Below are 17,975 nucleotides of genomic sequence, written 5' to 3'. Positions count from 1 at the left end.
TTGATCGCTCACAAAATACTACTAGGACGTTCTCAAATTTATTAGGAAGCAAAGACATAACATTTTTTTAGCTTCTAGTCCACAAACAACAGAAAAGGCTTATGTGAAGCTAAACTGAGTTTATTGGAGTCAAGGCATCATGTACAACGTGTACAATGAGGTGCCAAGTTGCAGAGTTCAATCTACATTAGAGACAAGACTACAATGTTTTACTATTTTGATGCCTCCTTGTACAGAGGCATTTTCATGTTTGATTGTAGTCAGAAGCATCGTGTGCAATGTTGAATGTGTAAGTTGTAGCATTCAATCCATATTGAAGCAGTGTTCGGGAAAAATGAATTCGGGAAAAATCAAATTTCAAACACAAATTTCCTTCCCTTGAGTTTGCCAAGATGAAGTTTTAGAAAATTAGTGTGTATTTTTTGGGGTTTTATTTTACACTATTTTTCTCTATTTTGGGCCAGAATTTTTCCTTTTCCCTTGCCATCAACCGGCATTATTGAAATTGAAAATGGCACGATATTAAGCTGAGACACATTTTTCCCGAACACTGCATCGAGGCATTATACAATGAGGATGTCAAGATCAATGCTTTTTTATGCTAGTTGGTGGACAATTAGTTTTTCAACCATGCACAAGCATAAAGCATGCAAAAAAATTTAACGGCATTAAATAGGTTAATACTCTGAGTTTGACAACTCTAAATTTAACGGCATTAAATAGGTTAATACTCTGAGTTTAATTGCCCGAGCACATGAGGCACCCTACCAACACTAAATCTATCAAATCACATACATTAGACCTTGGCCATGAGAAAATCTTTGCTTGGGAATTTTATTCTAATGTATTTATTATTTTTACTATATTCATTCACATGTATTTACTATTTTTAGTGTGTTTACAACATTTCAAATCTGTGAAAACTTAAATCCACAAATTAATTATATATTAGTGCAAGTTTTTTATTTTGGTATAGAACATAACACAAATTAATAATTATGTGAGGATATCTTTACAAGTTTTAGGAAACAACCTCACCCCTAAGTGGGTTTGTGGTTATATTCAAACACTCTCCAAATTACATTACATTAAATGCAGTTATGAAAGCTATTGTGCATAAATGATTAATTTGCACAAAAATCAAAGAGTACATTCAAGCTAGCATGTTTATTGTCATGCCGTCAGCACTAAGTAACACCCACATTTATTAAGGAGCGGTAAAGGGATCCACAATGGGGAAGTTCACGCACGAAAGCCAAGGTGATTGCAACCACACAAACTATTTAAAATCTAAACTCGGACACGAATTAAACCTCAAAAACCTTGGTAGCCTGCGTTAACTCACAATATAACCTCATAAAAAACGTGAGGGGTTACACAACGTGCACGTGGGTGAGTTGGTCAGCCTTGTGACACAAAACCCGATGCGCGAGTCATGGTTCAAATTTGGGTCGTGAGAGGGTAGTGGAGTTTCCATGCCGCCTTGATTTTTGCGCTCGCCAGGTTTAGTGTGCCTCGAGGTCGTCCTTCACTTTCCGCTTGTCGATCCCTTAACCCCCCCTAATAAATGCACGGTCCCACTTAGTGTCAAGGTTGTCCACTTGAGTCTTGAGCCAATTCAGTATACTAGGTGAGGAAACTACAATGATGTATCATGTATTGCAAGAACATACTGGGTCTACCCGAGCGTTCATTAATTAATTATACGCTCAATCCCTACTCCCACTCTTCTCAAACTAAAGCCACAGTTTCTGCCTCCGAATTTGCGTCGGTTCCCATGCACGACCTCTCCTGCTTCGCTAGTGCCACTCTTGTTCCCGTCCCAGATAGAATCCTAATTATCAACCTACTCTTAAGACTTTCTCACCCTAGTATCTGCAAAATTTAGTTAGGTTTTTCAAATTCTATAAAAACTTGGTAAGGTCCATGCACTCTAACAATAGGTCCAAAAAGGGAGCTTCTTTTACATCCCAATAGAGGGAAGCTGATCCCATGGCTTCCCTCTCGCATGCACACCCATACACGTGAACTTGGAAAGGGTGTCCATGGTGCTCGCTTCCTTATCTTACTTGAAGGCAAATTGCATAGACATGACATTTGCTTCAAGTTAAAGAAGAAGATGATGCCCTGCTGTCACCATGCTTGCACTCAACTCAACAATCATCAATGTGGAGTCATGACGTTACAAGAGAGAGTGAGCAACCTCCTTCGCACCAATAGTATCGCCAATCCCTAAGGACTAAAGCATATGTGGACATTATCATACAAAAATTTAGTATCGAATGATACGAATACTCTTGTGCATCAAAGACATTCAAGACAAGACCAAAATTTCTCTTGGATATGATCATACGGGACTAAAGCATATGTGGGCATTATCATACAAAAATTTAGTATCCAATGATACGAAATACTCTTGTGCATCAAAGACATTCAAGACCATGAAGAGACCAAAATTTTCTCTTAGATATGGTCATACTCCTATAGTATTAGAGAAGATAATTTGGTGATGTTCCATACAAACTATTTTAATAATAATAACTTTGGACATTAACCCAAATAGTCATGTGAATGAATTGTATTATATGGGAGTAGAATATCATAATGTTGGCTTGAAAGTTTTTGGTAGAATTCACAAACGCACTCTCTTTTTTTACATGTGTCAAAGTATATGTTGTGTTACCAAGATTGCATATAAACATAATGTCTATAGAGAACCTATTGTTAAGTGAAACCGCAAGACCATACAAAGCTTCTATCCAAGTTCATCCAAGAAAGTACTTGATAGTTATCCATAAATATTTTTTTCAACAAAGAAAATAACGTCCTGGAGGGGAGGGTTTTATGTAAGTCTATGTTAATGTATAATGGAGTTTGAAAGGAGGGGCTTTGAAATGTAAAAAATTCAGGTAATTTAACAGAGATACATTAAAATAATGGGATTTTATTTTAATTTTAAAAAAATCTAAAATAAAAAAATCATTTTATTCATTCAAACATATTAAAAGAGAGATTATTTTAATACCCCATGAACGCACATTATATAAGGGGTATTGAATGATGAACCTCCGGAGATAACGCCATAGCCACATTAGAGCTAGGTGTAGACATACCAAATGTAAGTATGCTTTTAAGGTGACTTTGATTCACCAAGGGATCTAGGAAAGGGTTGAGACAAAGGAGACAATGGAGATGGCCTAGTTTAATTAAGCATTAGGTATGAAGGCTACCTTGTAAATTCTCTCAACATAAAAATCACTCCTTAAATTAGCCTATATCACATATGTTCAAGAGATTATTAATACCTTTGAATCATGCTTAATTTACACGATGGGTGCACTCTTTCAAGAAACCTTACCCAATTTGATACATACACAAATAAAATAGATACAATCCTTTCCCATTAACCCACTTGATCTAGTACAAATTTGTGGAAATGATACCCTGATATTAAAGCTCTACATGATGAAAAACAACTATATCTTATAGAGTCTTCCTCTTTCAGAAAGATTACAATGAAGTCATAGCTTGATAATTTAAGGCTTACCCAAAGATAAATTTTAAGGTATATTCTATCTTCAAAATTTAATTAATAAATATATCTATTCACCCATTTTAAATAATTACAAGTCCTAAAAAGTATCGTATAAAAATACCAATTTTCAATTTTGATTCTTATCTGATATAAAGGGGAGATCAGATTGAATCTTTCATGGATGCTTTGATTCTAGAATAGTAACTTATAAATTGCATGGTGTACAATGAACAATTAGAAGCACTAAGATGACTAAAAAAGCCACAATTCATAGTATCGAAGATAACTACAATTTACATTCATAGTCATAGGAATCATGTGGTTGAATTAGCTTGGAATGGTAGTTTATCAAACCAAAAAAAGAAACATATCTCAAAAAATGCAAAATAACGTAGCATGGAAACTTAGAAAAAAATAAACTCTTACTAAAATAAAATTTTCTTATCATTAACTTGAAAATAGAAAAGGTAACAAATTTTGAAATGTACAGTGCTTAAAATCCAAGAAATTAATTACTTTAAAATACTACAAGCAAGTCAACTTGACGATCTCAATTGTGGGAGAAAAAGAGAATCAAATGTCAAGTTTATTTATGCTTTAACTTTGTTTAAGAGCAACAGTGAAACCATTTTGATAGAGCCACATGTCATTCAAAAATTTAATTTTCCTAGATTCAATTTTTGTTTCTAGCGTGTTTACTTCATTCACATTTTCTTTAGTATTCAATAACTTATCATTTATTTATTTGATGGTTCATGAGTCAAAATTTGTGTGTGTGTGTGTGTGTGTGTGTGTGTGTGTGTGTGTGTGAGAGAGAGAGAGAGAGAGAGAGGACCTAACACCAATTGAGGGCTACCCCTCCAAAAGAAACTATATTTATGACTCTTCTATATAAGACTAGAATTGAGTTCTCCAAGCTTGAAAGAGCATCAAATTCCTCTAGCATCTCATACTAATTATATTTAGAGTTTGATGACTCAATTGGGAAGCATCTCTCTCAAGGTGGATGAGGACATTACCACACTAATGCGGGAACTTTGCATGCTGGGTTCTCGTTTTCCATGTTTTTGAAGCTTCTTTAGACCGAAGGCTAGCCATTGATGATACAACTTTTGGAGGCACGCAGAGACACATTGAAGCTTTATGGTCTCTCAAAAGTCTTCATCTTCAAAAGCATAATTAAAGTGGCATAAAATTGAGGACCTTGCCAATGTCACCAAAGGTCCTATCATGGGAGAAAAAGGGTATTTGCCTTCCTCCATCCTTGAAATTCTTTAGATGACGAGCTCTCTTCCAAGCAATGTAAGAATGACGATGCCCTCTACACTTTCTTTGAAAGACAATTTACATATGTATGAATCACCGTCTGAGCTTTACCTTGGATGTCATGGAACTATCCTTGTCATCTACAAGAGAGAGTGCCAATCTTGCTCAAAAGAGTTTCCTTGTTTAGTAATTGGAGGATAATTTAATGATTCAAGGAGTCTCTTCCTACCACTGGATCACTAGAATTGACCGTGAGTCTCTTCCTACCACTGGATCACTAGAATTGACCGTGATTCTTGTAGATGTGGACTTATTTGCATCCCAAAGCACACAAAATCTATTGGAATTAGTGCCCAAGTTGGGGGGACATATCACTTATCCTAAATGAACAACCAAAGAGGTAGGAAGTGTTTCCATGTGCGTGAAGATCCCATTATTTGCATCCAAACTGGACACCTATGGCGAATCAAACTATGGTAATCTTTAGTAAGTGCTCATGGCAATACATGTGTCAGTCTCTCTCTCTCTCTCTCTCTCTCTCTCTCTCTCTCTCACACACACACACACACACACACACACACTTTTTTGTAAATCAATTTGATTTAACTTTCTGTGGGAAACCACAAAGAGAGGAAAACCCACCAAAAAGATGTACAAGGAAAGTCTCTCTCTCTCTCTCACACACACACACACATTCAAGCCAGTTTTTCACCATCCGCACTCCTTTAGGTACAATTTCTTTAAGGGCCAAGAGGAGAAATGTACACACACACACACACACACACAAATTTATCAGAGCGCTTGAGCCTTGCATTCACCACTCGAAGCAAGCACGCTCCCTTAGCTGATTGCTCTCACAAAAGTAAGCATAGTTGTGACACAAAGCTGTAATTCTTTGAAACGAATTGGCACTGCAAGCTACATTTTCCATAGCTGAGCTGAATGGTTTATTGGCATGTGCCAGTAGCGCTATTAGGCCGAGAACTTTGGAAGACATTAACGTATTTTGTCCTTCAATGTAGCAGATATGAAACTTAGAAGCCATCTATTGTAAACCTATAAGATGCAGGGCTTGCACAAGTACTGTAGGCGATGGGGGGGAGAGAGAGAGAGAGAGAGAGAGATTGATTGATTGCACAAACAACAAGGTGCATTGTTGAGATAAGAGAAATTCTCATCGGTTTCTCTACAATCAGCTCTTTTCCCGCATACTCTCACTTTGATTACTTACAAGAGTAGACTGATATTAAGTGCTCATAGGACTGCTGAGAGAAAGGGCTGCTTTTTTTATGAAAATGCGGCAGGTGCATGATAATGGGGCGTCGTCATGGTATCACAGCCTTAAATCTGGATCGATACGACACTATACATGTGAAGAAACCTGCATCAACATGACAATGTTAGAAACTATATCAAAAAGCAAAGAAAAAGTCGACCAAAACCAGTGAAGCCACCTTGTAAAGTGAAACTCGGCTTGGTGAGGGCCCCTGAAGTCAGGCTAGTTTGGATAACCAGCCGATCATCAAACTCATTCTACAGCATTGTATCGAAGCTCACAGCTTCCTTAATTCACATCTGGAAGCAGAATCTGCGCACCTCTCCAAGACTCTCCCTTATCTAATGTTATTGGAGAAAGAACTGTGCTGTAAGCGACTGATATGAAGGGCTTGTCTCCATCCGTGACTGGACTGGACACCACCAGGTTCTCAAACCCACGATTTTCAAAGAGTAAGGACCTTCGCAAACCCTGCAAAATTGTAAACAGCTGGGACATGGGCCTTATTCATTCATAACAGGCATTTCTTTAGAAACGCAGAACCAAACAAAGGAAAGAAACCTTAAAGCAAAGCAGCTCAGAGACAGCTCTCCATATTGATATCTTTCAATTCTCCAGAGACACTACTTGCTGGCCTGCCTGAGGCTTTTGTTAAGAGAGAAAATTTTTGCTACCCCTTCACAAGCTGCAGCAACCAATGATTGCCTTGCTTTGCATTGCAAGCTGTTGTCTCTTTCCTTATCAGCTAGACACAACTTTAGAACCACAGCATAAAAGGGGTTTTTATATGCCATCATCATGACACAGACTTTTACTAAGGTTTCTGCCATGTAAGCCTCAGATGTATATATTATATAAAGGAGCATGCAAACGCCCACAAACACATACATTATTATCACTGATGAAATGAAGTTAGCCTCTGTCCCGTTTCTGATGAAGCCTTGGCCCTGTTGTCAAAGAAAATCAGAGCCTCTTGATCTCGTACTTTGCCCTACGCTTGGAAGAGCTCAGTACTCTCGTCCTCTTTATCCTGTGGTATCCCCTTAAAATCTGAGATCAATCCTCCTTTAGTCTAACCCTTCTCTTCTTGTCTCTCCTCTACTGCCTTCGCTGTCTCCACCTTGTCCACTGGACTTTCTTCCTTTATCAAGCACTTCGCTGCAATATGATTGGTCTCTCTACAAGTGTAGCACTTTCACCACTTACTGATCCCACTCTGCCTTCTCTTCTGATGTCAAACAAGGAACTTCTTCACCTTCTTCCTACACTTCCTCAACTCTATCCAACGGCTTCTCCTTACTCCTCATCTACAAAAGCCAATGATCCCATGAGCAAAGCATAGCCGTCCTGTGCATGGGCCATCATCCCTTGTATGCTCGCGACCTTCTACTTCAAGCAATACCTTTCCGACTCCAGAAGCAGACCGCAACAGTATAGCTCCATCTCGAGAGAGACCATCTAAAATGAAGCGAGGGGAAGAAAAGAACTCCAAAACCTCTGGTTGTACAATAAAAGAGCGTCGGTCTTCTTCATCCCTGGGCGCTTCCAAACTGTGAGAGTATGTGCCTCATAAGCAGGTGCCAACCATAGGGCAGGCTGACGCAAACAACTGTTTGAATCCCACCCAAGTACCTGGTGCATGTCCATGAAGCAATAAAGTCAGCCACCACTGCCGCCCATTCCCCTTCGGAAAGAGGTAGCGTTTCTGATTTTGGAAGCTTCCCTGAAGTTGCCTCCTGAGAAAGCTGTGCCAAAGCTTTCGTTTCATCTCAAAAGTCCTAAAAAAGTATCCAACTTTACGTTCTGGCCTCCTTCCTTGAAATCTTTCTGTCCCCCAAACCGTCAACTAATTGTACATGTTCGGTCTCAAAAGAAGGTCGACTTCAAGGTTCAGTGGCAAAAGTAGCCCCAAAGGTTGGAGACATAACTCCTTATGCATCCTAGTACTCCCTAATCCCTCATGTGGGATATCCATAAGGGTATCCATGCATCTTGACATACCTCCATACATCCCTCCCATGGGTCTTGGCATCCCTGCTCCATCGGCACCAAACATCCCTGTGTTGTAAGGCCCAGAACCACTCTACCCATGCCATATGGTCCAAAGAGCACCAACACCAGTGTCATATGGTCCATATGCACCTCTACCTGCACCGTAAGGCCCAGAAGCACAGGGAGATGTCGCAAGGTAACTCTTGATCGCCATATCAAAAAACGTTGTATTCCTGTCCACAAAGCCTGCATGTTTGCATGTGCACATATGCATCATCTGCTGTTGCATTTGTTGCTGAATCTCCTCATGTATCTTCCTCTAACTAACAATTGAGTTGGATCCCTTCTTATTGCTGGAATACTTGGATGCTTTTACCTTCATCTTGGTCTATGACTTGGGGTTTACGAATCCTCTCCATTGCCAATAAAAACGACACCCCAAACTACTACCCATGAAAATCGACCTAATGGTACATTTAGCTATTGTAGAAGACATGGACATAAAGTGGTAGATGTTATTGGAGATGGCATGGTCGTCAAAAGAAGCAGATTGTGATGGCTCACCTCGAACTAGGATAACTTCTAACCTTGCCGCTCCCAATGCCTAGGCCGAGATCTTAGCGCTAGCACTGCCCTTTAGCCTCTTCATTTGCCCCTTTAGCACCTCCTATGTCAGTTCCTTTTGACTTGGAGTGTTGCCGGTTTCTTCTCAACCTAGGCAACCTTTCTCATTTGGTTGGAGTGTTATGCTTCAAAGGGTGGTAGCTCTTCTCCACCTCTCTCCGCCGGCTTCATAAGTAGCCAATGGGTATGATACGCTCATCTTTTGCACTTCCATTATCTACTTCCGCAATTTATTTTGCTATTTGGCCGTTATTTTCAGCTTCAACCTCCACTACGGTCATCTTCACTTGGTGTTGGACGGTCGGTCGTTTTTGAGCACCGGGTCCTTTCTAGCTTGGCGCTCATTTTGGTTCTCTAGATTTGTTAGGACTTTTTTGTTTTGTTTTCGGAGTCGGGTAGGGCATGCCCGACCGCTCCCCTCATACACCAAAAAAATATAGAAGAAGAACGACCAGGACTATGCACCCGGAAACCAAAGGTAGACACTTTTGTCACTAGTTTCCTCTGGACTACGAGAGGCCAGAATTATCTACACTCTTAGGGCCATGACTAATCCCTTGAGAGACCCATTTCGCCAACTTGATTTGGGCGTGACAACAACCAAGTACCTCTGTTCAGAGGCCCAGGTACTGCGAGACTTGCTTTGGTCTTCCCTTTGGAGTTGCCTCCTCCAGGTAACTTATCGCTCACCTCACTAAACTGCTTTTGAAACCCGACGGTTTTCCCCTAGGAAATGCCATACCCGTTGTTAGGTGCAGCGGAATGATTGTTTGCGCTTTGCTCAAGATGAGTGCTCCGAATTGTGCTCAAGGTTCCTTTTGTTCTTATGGAAGGTAGAGCCTTCCGTTCTTAGTGAGAGAATGCTATGATCACAACAAAGTGAATGGACACTGTGCATACAAATGTATGAGACTGAGAGATAGAGAGAGAAGAGAGATATGACACCAAAGACATAAAACCCTCCTCCAAAGGCCCCACTCTCGTCGGCGAGTGGTCTACTTATTGATTGCACAATCTGGTACAAATGGTATGCATGTGACTGATGCAAGTCTAGGCTATGTCGACGATGACGACGGTGATGACAAAATCGACCTAAGGGCTGAAATCTGCAATCTTTCTACTACTGTCCAAAAACGCTATGGGCTGAAATCTGCAAATCTTCTATTTGCTGAATTCTGACTCTATGTCGGTGACAATGTTGATGGCGACGATGCGACGACGACGCGCTGAAAAATGAAAACGCTGATCCTAGGGCTGATTCTGTCGCGATAGATCTGCAAAACGCTGAGGTTGCTGGCAGATGCAAAAACGCTAGGGCTTAAAATGAAGTCAGCTTTTCATGAAAAATCCGCATACATTCGTGCTCATTCATGAGCGAAACGTGCTCAACATACAATATGTCATGCCTAGGAAAAGGGATCACATAAGGACGTTGACTAAAATACAGGAAACGATCATGAATGAAACATTCGAACAATGCGTGCGTATCAATCATGCGAACACAAAATACTTCCTATGATGGTTCTTTGGACCTAGGCTCGGGAGCCAAGATCAGTTCTTCCTGAATGATCGAATCCTCCTGTGGGGGTTCTTTGCACCTCGACTCGAAAGCCAAGATCGGTTCTTCGTGATTGATCAAATCTACAACGAGGTTAGCTTCGCTAGAAAAAGCATCCACAAACACATCATCCTTGTGAACAATCACATCATCTTCATGCAACTCATCATGCTTGTGAGAAATCACATCTTTATCATTCAAATCATCATGCAAATCATGGGCATTCAAATCATCATGCAAATCATGTCTATCATGCTTTGGAGAAGAAGAGACTGAGAGAGTCTCCTTTTCCTGATTCTCTTGCATCTGTGCCTAAACTTGAGAAAAGAGTCGCAAGAACTCTTCCCTCCTTGCTTTGATCACGCGATCAAATTCTGCTTGTTTTGCTTTGTTCGCTGCTTGTCTTTCTGCTTCGTCTTCTGCGTGTCTACGTTCCATTTCTGCTTTTCTTTCTGCGTGTCTGCGTTCCATTTCTGCTTTTCTTTCTTTGCCTTCATGATCAAATTTGGCTTGTCGTTCTTTGGCTTCCAAGCGTGCTTGCTCGCGCTCACGCTCTATGGCTGCCATTCTTGCGGCATTTCTTGCTTTGCATTGTAAATTCCGTTCCATAAACAACAGCTCCAACTCCTCCATTGGAGTTAGTGCAATCGGTGTCGTAGATGGGGAAGGGTCAAAAAAACCTCTTGGTGGGGAAAATTCTTCTTCGCCTCTCTCATGCTCATCACCTCCAAGCGAAGTATCCATTCCGCTTCGAGTGACAATCATTCTGAAGTCGTGGGTTCTTGGGGTCTTGAGGTTCTTAAGTTCACGAGGAACTTGGGTTCTTGGGATTCTTGAGGTTTTCTTTCGCTTGAAAATCACGTTTGAGAAGGATCTTCTCTTCACCCGAGTTCTACTCCTTTCTGCGGGCGCACCCCTTGGCGGCCTTGCGCTCACACCAAGGTTGCTTTTTCCCACCTCACGTCGATTGGCCGGCCGCTAAGTGCACGGTCCGCTCTCAATGAGTGAAAAGAAACACAAGGGGAGGCTGGACAAGCCCTTCTTTCTTGGGATTCCTGTCACTCTTCAACAAAACACGATTAGGAATCGACACGCCCAAGCGAACCTGGGTTCGTGCGACCTCAACAAGCAAAAAAATAAAAATAAATTATGTGGTTCTTGTGGTTCTTTCCTTGAGTGATACAGAACACTGCCAAAGCTCTGATACCAATGTTAGGTGCAGCGGAATGATTGTTTGCGCTTTGCTCAAGATGAGTGCTCCGAACTGTGCTCAAGATTCCTTTTGTTCTTATGGAAGGTAGAGCTTTCCGTTCTTAGTGAGAGAATGCTATGATCACAACAAAGTGAATGGACACTGTGCGTGCAAGTGTATGAGACTGAGAGATAGAGAGAGAAAAGAGATACGACACAAGAGACGTTGTAAAACCCTCCTCCGAAGGCCCCACTCTCATCGGCGAGAGTGGTCTGGTCTACTTATTGATTGCACAATCTGGTACAAATGGTATGCATGTGACTGATGCAAGTCTAGGCTATGTCGACGATGACGACGGTGATGACAAAGTCGACCTAAGGGCTGAAATCTGCAATCTTTCTACTGCTGTCCAAAAACGCTATGGGCTGAAATCTGCAAATCTTCTATCTGCTGAATTCTGACTCTATGTCGCGATAGATCTGCAAAACGCTAAGGTTGCTGGTAGATGCAAAAACGCTAGGGCTGAAAATGGAGTTTCTGTCGCAGGGATTCTGCAGATGCAAAAACGCTAGGATGATCTGCTGTGGTCTTGTCGCCGTGGCTCTGCAAATGCAAAACGCTGGCTGATCTGCGGTGTCTTGTCCAAAAACGCTAGCCAAGATGCTGTGGAGCAAAAATGCTAGAAGCCTTTGGGGTCCTGCTGAGAACGTGCCTGTTGAGCGGTGCTCCTGCTGCCTCTTCTGCCATTTAGTGCTAACTTGGGTTTGCTTATATATTAACTTAGCAAAATTGCCCTACCTACTTTTGTTGGAAAGTCACTTAAAAATAAAAAGTGAAAAATACCAAAAATAGGGAAAATAGGCTAAATGCACTGGAAAATTCCCCTGATTGAATCTGATGGATTCTGAAGGGAATAATGATGATCATGCTGTGTGCAACCAGAGGATATACATCTATACTAAGTGACTGGGCATGCACGGTCTACGAATAGACTCACAAAAATACCAGATCACTTCTAATCTAGACTGACTGGACTGACTGAACCCTGATCATGCTATAGCTTGTCCACGGACACATAGGGTTGGATGTGTCACGTGACACCCGCTTGGAAGGGCGTCGGCTCACAGGTGGCGTCCGCTGAGGTTGGTGGTGTCTTTCTTTTGCACCTCCCAACCCTTTTTAGGTGAAGTTGACCCCCCCGGGGGGGAATGGCACTTCGGCGCTCTTGTAACTCATTTGGCTTCGCTTGGGGAGAATTACGTCATTTCCCCCGAAAGGGATCGGATTCAAAATAACAGCATAGAAAGGGGAGCATTATCTCCCCATCCACCTATGCAGAGCACCCAAATACCGGGGTATTTTTTTTGTTAGGACTCTAATACCTTTTTCAGTAACTTCTCTCAGCATGTTGTTGAAGAGGGGTGTTAGAATTTTATGTTCACCTTCCAGATGCTCTCACTCTTGCTTGGGGCTTTTCTTATGTGCCCTCAATCCCTTGGTTCATTTACGTTCTTGTTCCATGTAGCGGCACATTACAAAGTTTTTCTACTAGGCAAAGCTCCTCAAGGGGATACGGCACTGAAGCTCAACTATAGTTGGTTCATGGGTCTTTACCTCGAGTCATGCAATGATCGCTAGGTTGTGGCTTGGCCACCCTTTCACTCTCTTGGTAGGGATTCTATGCACATTTAGGGTCTGCATCAAGCATTTTGCCCATTTAATACCTTTTTCACTGTTTTGTGGATTTTCTCTGTTAGGTAATCTAAAGAGGTTCCACTATTTGGACATATTGTATCAATCTGTCTCTTGAGTTATCGAGTTGCCGACTTCACACTCTCTCTCTCTCTCTCTCTCTCTCTCTCTCTCTCTCTCTCTCTCTCTCTCTCTCTCTCTCTCTCTCGTGCAACACGAAAAAGTAGCTGATCAGAGATGTATATGACTCTATGTACTAGAGATTTAGTGGCATCGAGCACGGTTACTAGAGAGAGAGAGAGGGCCTACACACCAGGAGACACATCCACAGACAGATCTCAATCTTCTTTCACCCAGAGAATGAGCAAAGATCAGAGCAGCTAGAGAGGAGGGATACAAGGCATATGTCACCAGCGTGTGACTACTATCTATCCTTTTTGTTGATTTCTTTCTTATTATCTATTTACTTTCACTTTTTGGAAACACCCCTCGGGAAATCTAACTGCCCTGCATTGCATAGCTAGTGTGGAACTGTCCAGAGGGAGTCCAGGCCTAAGGGCAAGAGAGCACTAAGGTTGGACAAGGACTATGGTTAGCCAAAGTGGGGTCATTGACTAGCCAAAGTGGAATCCTTTGCTACAGAGGCTACATTTCAGTTCTGGATGTGGCCGCAGTGTACAAAGAGGGTCGGATGACCGAGAAAGATACAATGGAAGCATCTCCTAAAATTTAGGGAACTGCTATTTTGGGACCTGAAAATGTGTTGACGTCATTACCTCCGGAATGACAAGGGGAACATTTTCTTACTCTGCCGTGAAGTCAACTGGGCAACCGGTTGGGATATTTTTAGACGGCAACCCCGAAACGGGAAAATGCTTATAAATGTGCCAAGTGGCACCTTCTGGTGCACTTTCCTCATGCAAGAGAAGGGGGCGCTGAATTTGAAGAGAAAAGAGCCTCATTTTCAGTTTTGTCACAGGTTAAGAGCTATGGAGTGCTTGCTTTCCCTATTATGCACAGTGCGGTGCCAGGAGTGATGCCCTGCACGCTACGCACTGCCCTCTCTCTCCCCTTTGGCAGTATGTTATGCCCCTCTAGTGGGCTCTTCATTTGACCAATGTACAGTTGTGTGGGTTCATGCGCGATTGCCGAGGCAAGAGCCTCTTGCACAGGTACTGGATTAGCTAGCGGCTAATCCCCCCGCAGGTACAGGTGAATTCGGAGAGGTTTCACGCCAGAAATCTCGTCCGATTCAAAGGGCAAGTAGCCCTACAGGTGCGGGAGCTCGAGGACTTGCTACGGATGCGACCGGCACGCGAAACGGAGCCCGAAACAGTAAATTACAGCCTGCTGTGTATTTTTGCAGGTTTAGGGTTTTGGCCCTAAACTGACCCTAATACCCCCAGGAGGTTCGGGGATGCAAGGGGACCGCTGTACAGGTGATCTGGCGCATTTTCAGGGCTGAAACCAGAGAATTCAGCGGCTGCAGATTCTCGCCAGGTTTTGCAAAGTGCCCGTATGCTTCGGGAAAGTCAGTCAATGCGTGGGAATACTGACTGTGAAGGGTTCTAGTACAGTTATGCTGCCGAAATCAGGCTGGAACAGTGGAAATTCAGCCGAGTTTGTGCGGGGCAGCTTGTAGGGAACCACAACGTTTATTCCCTCTTTTGAACAATAAAGAAATACCGAAAGGGGCGCCTAAGTTAGGGGCCAATCTGGTGTCCGTCTACTCATACAGGTGCAATCTAGCAGCCTGTATCCCTCTCCCCTTTGTTGTGTCTTGAAAAAATACAGGTAAAATAGACGACTAATAATGGGTGAAAGCTAAATCAAGGTTTAGAGTAAAGTCTACCGCCCTTTTTGGATTGAATAGGCCAGTTTCATGGTTCCATCGACGGGATTAAATCACTTTTTCCCATAGAAGTGAGCCTTGGTCAGTTTTGGGCTTCAAGACACAGGGGATCATAGACCAGACACAGGGAATTGCAATTATGGCTGACAGACCAGATGATGTGAGTGAAGAGGTTTCCTCTTCACAGGGTCAACAGACACATGAAGTGGGTGAGTCCTCAAGACCACCACAGACAGATGACGATATATTCAGGACCCAGTTGGCTACTGCTGTGGCTATGTTCACACAAGTAATGCAGAATCCGAGGTTTTTAGCCTTTCTGCAACCTCCTGTTCCGTCTCAGCAAGTTGGGTCACTGGATCATATTCAAAAGCCTGTTAAGGCTCGAGCACAGGTGATTCATACCGCAGAGTCAATGGAAACACCTGTACACTTGACGGAGAACATGCAGTCTCCACAACCTATGCCTAAGGTGCAAGAATAGGTGGCTGAGATGCCAATCTTTCAAGCTGTACCAGTTCAGCCCGCCACTTTTCAGCAGCCTATAGCTGGTTCTAATGGGCAGGGAAGCAACCTACAGGCTATGCAACAGGTCTTCCCACCACCTTCAGTACACCCTGGCTATTTTGGAGGTGGATCGGTATTCCAGAGCATGGCTGGTCATGCACCTGGAAATCAATTTTACACGCCAGGAACAGTGTTTGGGGGTGCTCAAACGATGATGCCTAACCCCATGTACAGTGTCATGGGTATGCAACCAGGGTTTTGAGAGCACTCAAGGCCAATTTGGGATGCCACAAGCAAATTTTGGTATGGCTGGAATTACAAATCAGCAGCCAAATATGGCATTTCCAGGTCAAGTTAATAGCGGCCAAGGAACACAGATGAACCCTAATAGTGTTCCCATGTTTCAGTCACTTCCATATGACAATTTAACCCCGCTGGAGAGGCCAACTCCGTACAAAGAAGGTGGCAAAGGTGTGACATTCACGACCTTTACAGGGTTTGATGACAGGAAGAAGGCTCTTTCATTCCTCCAGCAATTTGACAAGGCCTATGCAGGGGGAAACTTTACAGAGGCTTCAAAGGTCCGCAAGGCAGCCACTTTCTTGACAGGGAATGCGGGACAATGGTGGACAACTTTATTGCTTCAAGGGCAAGCTCCGTCCACATGGATTTACTTCAAGCAGATTTTTGCAGCAGCATGGTTATCTGATGATTTCGAAGCAGATGTCATGACAGAATGGCACCAGCTAAATGCTGCCACTTGCAGAAATCTAGATGATTACAATCGGAAGTTTTGGAAAGCTCTACTTCCAGTAACTTCCTATAGGTTTGTGCCATTGACAGAACAGATTGAAAAATACTGTTGTGGCCTACCCAAAGGATTTAGAAAATACTGCACGCAGACAAAAGTCACTACTTTGACGCAGCTCATCGAGGTAGCAAACACTGGCAATGGTTTGCTCAAGGGAGAAGATTGTGAATTTAACACTGGCGTCAAGGCAGGATCAGACAAGAAAAATTCAGCCAAGAAGCACGTTCCCAATGAGGCTCCTAAAGGGACTCAGGAGTCAGCCAACGCAGGGGGACCAGCAAAGAAATGGAAAAGACGTTTTCCTCGCAAGTCTGAAGAGCAAAAGAAGGTCCTGAGAACAGAGAACAGATGCTTTATATGTGAGCAGCCTGGCCACATTGCTTACAATTGTCCTACAAAGAAAAGGCCAGCTGATTCTGATGACAAGGAAGACAGGAAAGGAAAGAAGCCCATGGCCGGTCTAGTGCCAGATATGGTGGGCGACAAGCCAAATTCAGATGCAAGTGAGCTTTGCAGAGCATGGGGAAAGGTCAGGGATCAAACAGTGCTTATCTTCTTTGATCCAGGTGCCAAAGCCAACTTTATTTCCCCAGAATTGGCTTCAAAGTTGGGAATCAGACCTGAAGAGATGGGGTATACAGCAGAGGCAGGTTTGGCATGTCTTGGCCATACAGAGGCTGTGACACCCATCATTGGAAAGTTGCGTCTACATATCCAGTCCTATGTAGATGCTGAAGAATTTTACATATGTAGACGCAACTTTCCAATGATGGGTGTCACAGCCTCTGTATGGCCAGGACATGCCAAACCTGCCTCTGCTGTATACCCCATCTCTTCAGGTCTGATTCCCAACTTTGAAGCCAATTCTGGGGAAATAAAGTTGGCTTTGGCACCTGGATCAAAGAAGATAAGCACTGTTTGATCCCTGACCTTTCCCCATGCTCTGCAAAGCTCACTTGCATCTGAATTTGGCTTGTCGCCCACCATATCTGGCACTAGACCGGCCATGGGCTTCTTTCCTTTCCTGTCTTCCTTGTCATCAGAATCAGCTGGCCTTTTCTTTGTAGGACAATAGTAAGCAATGTGGCCAGGCTGCTCACATATAAAGCATTTGTTCTCTGTCCTCAGGACCTTCTTTTGCTCTTCAGACTTGCGAGGAAAACGTCTTTTCCATTTCTTCGATGGTCCCTTTTCTGATTCAGCCGAAGCTTTATCTTTCCCTGCGTTGGCTGACTCCTGAGTCCCTTTAGGAGCCTCATTGGGAACGTGCTTCTTGGCTGAATTTTTCTTGCCTGATCCTGCCTTGACGCCAGTGTTAAATTCACAATCTTCTCCCTTGAGCAAACCATTGCCAGTGTTTGCTACCTCGATGAGCTGCGTCAAAGTAGTGACTTTTGTCTTCGTGCAGTATTTTCTCATCCTTTGGGTAGGCCACAACAGTATTTTTCAATCTGTTCTGTCAATGGCACAAACCTATAGGAAGTTACTGGAAGTAGAGCTTTCCAAAACTTCCGATTGTAATCATCCAGATTTCTGCAAGTGGCAGCATTTAGCTGGTGCCATTCTGTCATGACATCTGCTTCGAAATCATCAGATAACCATGCTGCTGCAAAAATCTGCTTGAAGTAAATCCATGTGGACGGAGCTTGCCCTTGAAGCAATAAAGTTGT

At 42.8% G+C, this 17,975-nt stretch overlaps 1 pseudogene across 1 annotated transcript in view; it reads right to left on the bottom strand.

Moving 5' to 3' along the window:
* Window positions 1–5,933: 5,933 nt before the first annotated feature.
* Window positions 5,934–17,975, bottom strand: part of LOC147464011 (protein NDH-DEPENDENT CYCLIC ELECTRON FLOW 5-like) — a 59,780-nt pseudogene continuing 47,738 nt past the window's right edge. The window contains exons 3-5 of the transcript XR_015185556.1: window positions 6,398–6,548; window positions 6,256–6,288; window positions 5,934–6,182 (exon numbers count right to left, since the gene is read on the bottom strand). The product of XR_015185556.1 is annotated as a protein NDH-DEPENDENT CYCLIC ELECTRON FLOW 5-like (transcript). The remainder of the gene's footprint in view (window positions 6,183–6,255; window positions 6,289–6,397; window positions 6,549–17,975) is intronic.

This window comes from Adiantum capillus-veneris, chromosome 2 (genome assembly GCF_014529385.1).
Source record: "Adiantum capillus-veneris isolate H3 chromosome 2, ASM1452938v2, whole genome shotgun sequence".
NCBI lineage: Eukaryota > Viridiplantae > Streptophyta > Polypodiopsida > Polypodiales > Pteridaceae > Adiantum > Adiantum capillus-veneris.
Note: the sequence above shows the minus strand (reverse complement) of the source record. Positions and strands in the feature narration are given on the sequence as shown.